The 7515-nt window shown below is 34.9% G+C and overlaps 1 non-coding gene across 1 annotated transcript; it reads left to right on the forward strand.

The window, feature by feature from the left end:
* The first annotated feature begins 1939 nt into the window (after positions 1-1939).
* Positions 1940-2011, forward strand: Trnav-aac (transfer RNA valine (anticodon AAC)). Its single transcript has one exon. It is a non-coding gene; the product is annotated as a tRNA-Val (tRNA).
* Positions 2012-7515: the final 5504 nt, after the last annotated feature.

The following is a 7515-nucleotide window of genomic DNA, read 5'->3' on the forward strand; positions in this document are numbered from 1 at the left end:
AAGAGTTTCCTTGTCTAGTTTTTATAGGGAAGAACTTTTTTGGTTGTTGCTGTTTTGTTATTTATATATTTCCTGGAACTTTTCCCAAAAACTCAGCCAAGTATGATAAATCAGATTGAAGCTTGGGAGCATCTCAAATCTAGTTATCGACTTTTTATTTGATTTGAAATGCTCAAGAGAGTATGCTGTTTATGTAGAGAAACAATGCAAGCATTTTTGACTTTGGGGGGGAAAAAAAGCTTTTGAAAAATGCAAAGTGCCCTGAGGAACGTTGATTGGAATTCTATGAGGTATGAGAAATCTACTGCACATAAGTAAGGAATTGAGCATTTAGGAAACAATTGGAAAGGCTAGCATTGAAATTCAACTGAGATGAGTAGTAATCACAGTACTGAATTTAGAGTGAAAGAGTTGAATATGAAATAAAATATAAAAATGCACACTAAGGGACAGTTAAAGAAATCCTGAGCTTGTAGTCGAGGGGCCTTAAAAATGTACCTTGTTCATGATACAGGTTATAAAAATATCCTGAAAATATTACTTACTTCAGATTTACAATAAGGTAAATTCTTCATTATGTTGTGGTATTACAGAATATAAATACATTATAGCTTCTAATTAAATACTTCTTTTTCTAGAATTTATTTACTCAAGGGAAATCTAGAAAACTTGAATCTAAAAAAAACTGATAAGAATCTTATAAGTACAAATAACATTATTAGAAAAAACTTTAATTTGGTTACTTTGGGTATTTGTAATCGTTGGATTGAATTGCAATTATTTTGTTACACATAGATTTGGTTTAATATTCTTTGTTTTAGAAGGAATTTGACCTCCGTAAGATATATACACATAAATAAAATTAAAAGGTTAAAAATGTTCATCATCTCTAGCAATTAGAGAAATGCAAATCAAAACTACTCTAAGATTTCATCTCATTCCAGTTAGAATGGCAATTATCAAGAATACAAGCAATGAAAGTTTTTATGAGGATAAAGGGAAATAATTCACTCATACATTGCTGGTGGGAATTCTAATTGGTGCAACCACTTTGGAAAGCAAAATGGAGATTCCTTAGAAAACTTGGAATGGAATCACAATTTGACCCAGCTATCCCACTCCTCTGTTTATACCCAAAGGACCTAAGATCAGCATACTACAGTGACACAGCGACACCAATGTTTATAGCAGCTTAATTCACAATAGCCAAACCATGGAACCAACCTAGACGCCCTTTAACAGATGAATGGATACAGAAAATGTAGTATATATATATATACACAATGGAATATTACTCAGCCTTAAAGAAAAATGAAATTATTGCATTTGCCAGTAAATGGATGGAACTAGAGAATATCATGCTATGTGAAATAAGCCAGTCCTAACATACCAAAGGCAGAATGTTTTCTCTGATAAGCAGTGTGTTGGGGGAGAATGAAGGAACTTTGGATTTTGCAGAGGGGAATGAGAGGAAGGGTGGGATGGTGGGAATGGGAACGATAGTAGAATGAGACAGACAGACATTATTACCCTATACACATGTACTATTACACTACTGGTGTGACAGCACCATGTACAGCCAGAGTAATAAGAACTTGTGTTCCATTTGTGTACAGTGTGTCAAAATGCATTCTACTTTCATGTATAACTAATTAGAACAAGTTTTAAAAAATAAGAGACCAGTAAAATAAAGGAAGGGGATCAGGGGAACAGTGGGGAAGAAAATGGAAGGTACAGGGGAATTAAACTGATCAAATTATACTGTTTTATTAAGTGTACAAATGAATAAATATAAAAAATTAAAAGATTATAATACATATAGAGAACAGTAAATGAAAAAACATGAGGAAGAGCATAAAGTATTTTAATACATGAGGGCTCACAGCCTTCTTCCCTCTGTAGTCCTTTCTTCCTTTTAAATCTTAGTACAGGGACTTAAGGGTGTATAGCTCAGTGGTAGAGCGCTAGTCTAACAAGCTAGAGGCTCTGGGTTCAATTCCCAGCACAGTCAAGCTGTCATAGAGTATGTACTTAGGCACTTTTAAAATTATAAGAAACTGAGAGTATGAGAAAATTTTGTCTTGAAAAGCTAATTTAGATAGAGTACCAGCCATGTATCCAATAGGATTTCCTTCCACCAGGAAAGTAAGTACATTGGAACTATAGACATGTACCAAATGGGAATTGCTTGGTATAATTTAGTTCAATCCAAGATTTCATCAGAGTTATCAAGTTCCTATTGTAAGTTGCTTAACCCAACAGAGGCAAGGATGCTAAAATGAACTAGAGTGGTATGGCAGCACCTAAGGATTTCAGGGCAGTGGATTAGAATCATTTCTCTGTACAGATGCTTTTAAGGAGTAGCAGCCACAAATATATCCACCAACACCAAATATATCCAAGAAGATCCCATCCAGGCCACAGTCATCCCAAAGTCAAAGAACAATAACAAGTCAAAGAACCAAGCAGGTGAAAGGAAGTTAGGTGGACCTCAGAGCTGAGTGACAAAGCAGGCAAGAGTAGTGAATCAGGAGCAAGGCGGAAGTCAAGTCTGTCCTGAGAGTTTATTCACAATAAAAAACAATTCCTGGAGCGCTAATCAAGCCTCTGACACCACCTGATACTTAAGGTGGGAAGCAGTGATCCTGGAGCATGGTCATACCTACCCCAACAACACGTGCTCTGTTACAGCCACAAGACCACCAAATCCAGGCAGACACCCAAAAACGCAATTGAACACCAGCAGGACCTGTGGTGTAAGATAGGAAACCTCTTTTCTTCATATTGACTAAAGGAGAATCAGTATTATAGCAAATTTGGCAGAAGAAAGACTAACATTTTCTGGCTCAGTTCAGGAGTCTTTCCAGAAGGGCAACATTAAAACAAATTTTTTTCTACTAGTGAGGAAAGTTTAATTAATCAAAATCCTGATAATCCTCAGCTGTTGGCACACTGCCACCCTTGGTCCATTTAAAGCCCTTTTATTTATTTTCAATTCTTTTTGTTTTTTCCTGAATCCTTAACCCTGAATTCATCCCCCTCCTTCACTTAGGAATCTATTAAAATATCAATACATGACGTCATGTATATAAAATTTCTTTGCACATTGTATTTCTGTGTGTATCTGTACATGAATGTGTATTTAACTTACCTTAATAGTATGGATACAGTTCTAACTACCCTTTAAAAAGCGAAGATGGTACTGCATGGTTATCCATTTCATTGTTTCTAACCATTGTGTAAATCCATAGTAAATATCTATCATGATTCAGTTATCTATTCCCCTAATAATATAATACAAAATCTTAAAGAGTTGTCGATTTATTTTCTGTAAGTGCCCATTGGTTTTATTTTGTTTTATTTCTGGCATTCAAATAATCAGTACAATTTACATCCAGATTTTATGGTTTAAATAGCTATGTTTTTTTGTTTCGGTATTGTTATTTCTGATGTTAACATTAGGTAGATACTATGGATGTCCTGTTTTCAACTTAAATATATCATTTCTAAAATATACTACAATAGCTAATAACATGAAAACATGTCAGTGATTACAGGAATTTGGGATATAAATACATCATAGCAAGGGTGGGTGTAATATAAATTTTCTATGAGATTAAAAACTTATTTTGAGTAAATTAATTTGTGGCAATTTGTACTAAAATTACTGTCTCACAATTGAAAATAGCTTTATAATGTTTGCCCATTAAAATTCTAAAAAATAAATAAATAAATAAATGGTTCCCTTGATGACTTTAGTCACAAGTAAATAAATGAGAAAGTATTCACAGTACAATGTGTGGGAGAAAATATTCAAAGCAAACAATAAACCAGTGATCCAGTATCACGGTGAATAATATTACAAAATGTTAACACAGATGTCCAATGTGAAAAGAAAAAAAGTTGGGTTTTGTTAATTAGGGTATTTATTCAAATCAGACAATGTTTTCTATCCAATATGTAGAGTGCCTTTTTACTTATAATTTTAGAGTGGAACTTAGAGAAGGAATGATCAGACATCAGGCATGCAGGAGATTGAGATAAAGGGAGACTCTGGACAAGCAACACAGCATGGCAGGCTAAGGACTCAGCCATACATATTTAAGAGCTACATTAAAATGCAGCAGGAACCCCAAGCAGTGACTGTCAAGGAAGCTGATTCTAAATGGAACACCTTGTTTAATTGATGTACGACTTTAGGTTAGTCCTCTAACCTCTCAAGAATGTCCTGTTCCTCTATTAAATGAGAGAAAGAACATTTCCCACCTTGTGTAACATGTTGTGATCATAAAACCCAGTGACAGTAGAGCTGTTGGAGTAAAAATGAACATAAGAATTTTAATATTCAAACAGAATGATTCATAACTGAAGCTGATGTACTGACCACCAAGAAGGAAACGTGAATAACATAGAAGCTGGTGCTACAGGCTTTGGAGGATTCTCTCTTACCGCTGAATATCTTTTTATTGAAGTTGATGTGTTATAACTGGAGAATAATTTAGAATAAAAGTGTGTTTAAAAGACCAAAGAAAAGTATTTAACAAGATTATTAGGCTTATGCATACTAAGTCACCAACCAAGAAGTGTTATTTGGTACTGTTGACTGCAGAGTACCACACTCACAGTCACAGCAGGGGGATGAGATTCAGGGAGCTTAAATAAAGGCCAAAGCACTCTCCATACCACCACCCTACCAAACGTGCATGCACATATGCGTGGTGCACGCACACACACTGGAAGTACACACATAAATTAAATAGTAAAAATCAAGTTCAAAAAATTTTTAAAGAGTTGAGAGAAAAATGATAACAAAAAATGATGTTTCCTTCTTCTCAGGCCAGAAGCGTAGAGGACAGATGCAGTGCACATTTTAAAAGAATTCCAAAAGGAAAGCAAGAAGCAGTAGATACATAAATAATACAAGAAAGAACTAACCAAATCTAAAAGGATATTTTCTAGCAGAATTCAAGTTAGAGTACTCATTTCTAGATCTATCTTAGTAAATTTTGGTGTTGTAAAGATTAAAATAAATAGCTAATAAACCAATTTGCCTACCAAACATAAAATAGCAAGTTACAAAAAAATGAGGGTAGAGAGGAGAAGTGTTTTTGTATGAATTGATAAATACAATCAATAGGAGCCTAAGACTCCATTTTGCTGCCTTCTATAAGAAAAAAAAAAGTTACAACAGCTGTTTCTGAGATACTGAAATGAAAGCTGTTTTCTTATTTAAAAAATGGACTTTCTATACTTTGTACCCCCAAAATTGTACCCTACTCAGGATGCAGCAGTGGTTGTGGCGAGCTACATCCTGGGTATGAAGGCCCTTGTGAGTTTACATAACTTTGAAGTAGATTCTTGCCCCACCTGTCTAGCACCTGCTTGAACCCAGGACTGTGGTCAACTGAACTGCAAAGCTCATGCCTTTTTAGCTTCTGTTTATCACTTGCTTGCTGACTGGAAAATTCCGGTCTGGCCTAGAACTCACAGGTCCCACATATTAATGTTTTAATTTCTATGATTGGCTAGCTTACCTGAGGACAAGCAAGTCACTTATTTGTGGGTTTTGAGCTTGAGTCTCTGCAGTGGGTGACAGTCCCTGGCCAGGTAAATAAAGCTCTCTTTTGAAATTCATACTTAGAGTGCTTTCTGGAGCAACTCCTCATAACAGAAGAAAGTGTATCCATTGCCCATCTTATATGGAGTAGGTAAAACAGCAATTTTACCATTTATAATTAGATAAACACAGATTCAGAAACATTTCACTTAAAGATAATAATAAATAGAAGAAAATGAAGGTGTATGGCTTCCAAATCACTAGAGACCAAAAAACAGAGAAAAAAAATTATGGAAGAAAACTAAAAGTATTAAGGTAAAAATAGCAAGAGTATATCAGAATTATATCATATTATTCCACTATGATAGTATAATCAACAAAGACATAGAATGACATTACTGGATTTTATACCTATTCTTTCCTCCCAAATTTATGTTTTTGTGAAAGTTCCTGGTCCTTTCCCCCAGAGCCTCATGTCTCAGAGGATCTGCACCTCACCTTCAGCTCCATAGAGAGCTCAGGTCTGATTCTTTTTGACAATGATTTGTTCAGAAATGGTTAAGTGAACAATTCTGACCAGTGAGATGTAAAAGAAAATCTAGTGTGATACTTCTGGTGACTCATCTTCACTGTAAAGCAAGCTATATGACATTATCATCTCTCTTTTTCCTCTTGACATTGTTATGACTGGGTGCAATGCCTAGAATTGGTACAACCCTGAAACAATTGTCTTGCGATCTTGTAGCTATTGTGTAGTTATTTGCACTCAGCGGTTTGATAACTTTCCTGAGATGAAATAGTAAGTGGCAAATCAGTATACATCTCCACACCTACTTCTTATTCTGAAATTAATGTTCTTTCCAACACTTCTTATTGCTTCTAGCCAAGCATATGTTAGAGCTTACATTGACTTTATGTGTTTATAAAGTTTTGTTAATCCCAGTCCACTATTTATTCTACAACATCATGGTATAAAATATTCCTGCATTTTGGTTAAGGATAGAGCTATGCTTATTGTTTGTTGATATTATTGTTTAGGCTGATATACCAAGTAGATGTCTATGAGCTTCCTGTTTTCAATCTGTAGAATATTTTTTTCAACATATCCTTTCTTAAATATACTATGAATATCTGATAGCATGGCTAATGATTGCTCTTTTGTGTCTTTTCCAGATTAACTTTTATGTCTGTCTTTGTATGATTGGTGAAACTCAGGTTAAATGCTTTCTCTGGCAAATCTTTTTGGACTTGTGCAGACTCTATTAAGCTTCCCCTTTTCTGCCCTCCTTGCTTTGAACCTTCCTCTTCCCCTGTGAGCTGCTGTTTCACTCCTCCTTTATTCCAGCACATAATGCCATGCCTAGTGCATCATGCATCATTAATGGTAATGGAAAAGTCCTTGAATGAATTGTTCAGTGATTAAGTGAGTGAATGAATGAATGATGGTAGATGCATCACCTTGCAATCTAGGCCTATTAAAATTCCAAAAGGATACATCAGGAGTGTTATGCCTTCATCCTCTGAATCTCAAAAGCATTTTATTCCTCTTACTGCACTTACATTCTGCCTTATATTAGTTTGAGTACACTTGCTTTCCTCCTAATCCATAAATTCCTTGAGTTTGTTATCTTTGTCATCTCTAGTGATGCCCCCCCCACAGCACCTAGCACAGCATAGTGTCTTTCACTTAATAAAAGCATATGAAATGTATTAATCAATTTAAAGGGATCTTGTTAGTAATAGGAGAGATAGAATACTCTGCATTTTGAGGATGGAGTCTTTGAAATCTGTCCCAATATTCTGAGCTCTGTTCACAATAGAATATGTATCCTGCACTTGTTGATTTGGTATTTTAATAAACATTTTTGAATTGCTACATACTTAACATTTGCATATCAACATGTAATGTTTGTTTACAAACAGCCTTACATTGTTCACTAAATTTTTTAACAACTGCA

This window comes from Callospermophilus lateralis, unplaced genomic scaffold, assembly GCF_048772815.1.
Source record: "Callospermophilus lateralis isolate mCalLat2 unplaced genomic scaffold, mCalLat2.hap1 Scaffold_43, whole genome shotgun sequence".
Lineage (NCBI taxonomy): Eukaryota > Metazoa > Chordata > Mammalia > Rodentia > Sciuridae > Callospermophilus > Callospermophilus lateralis.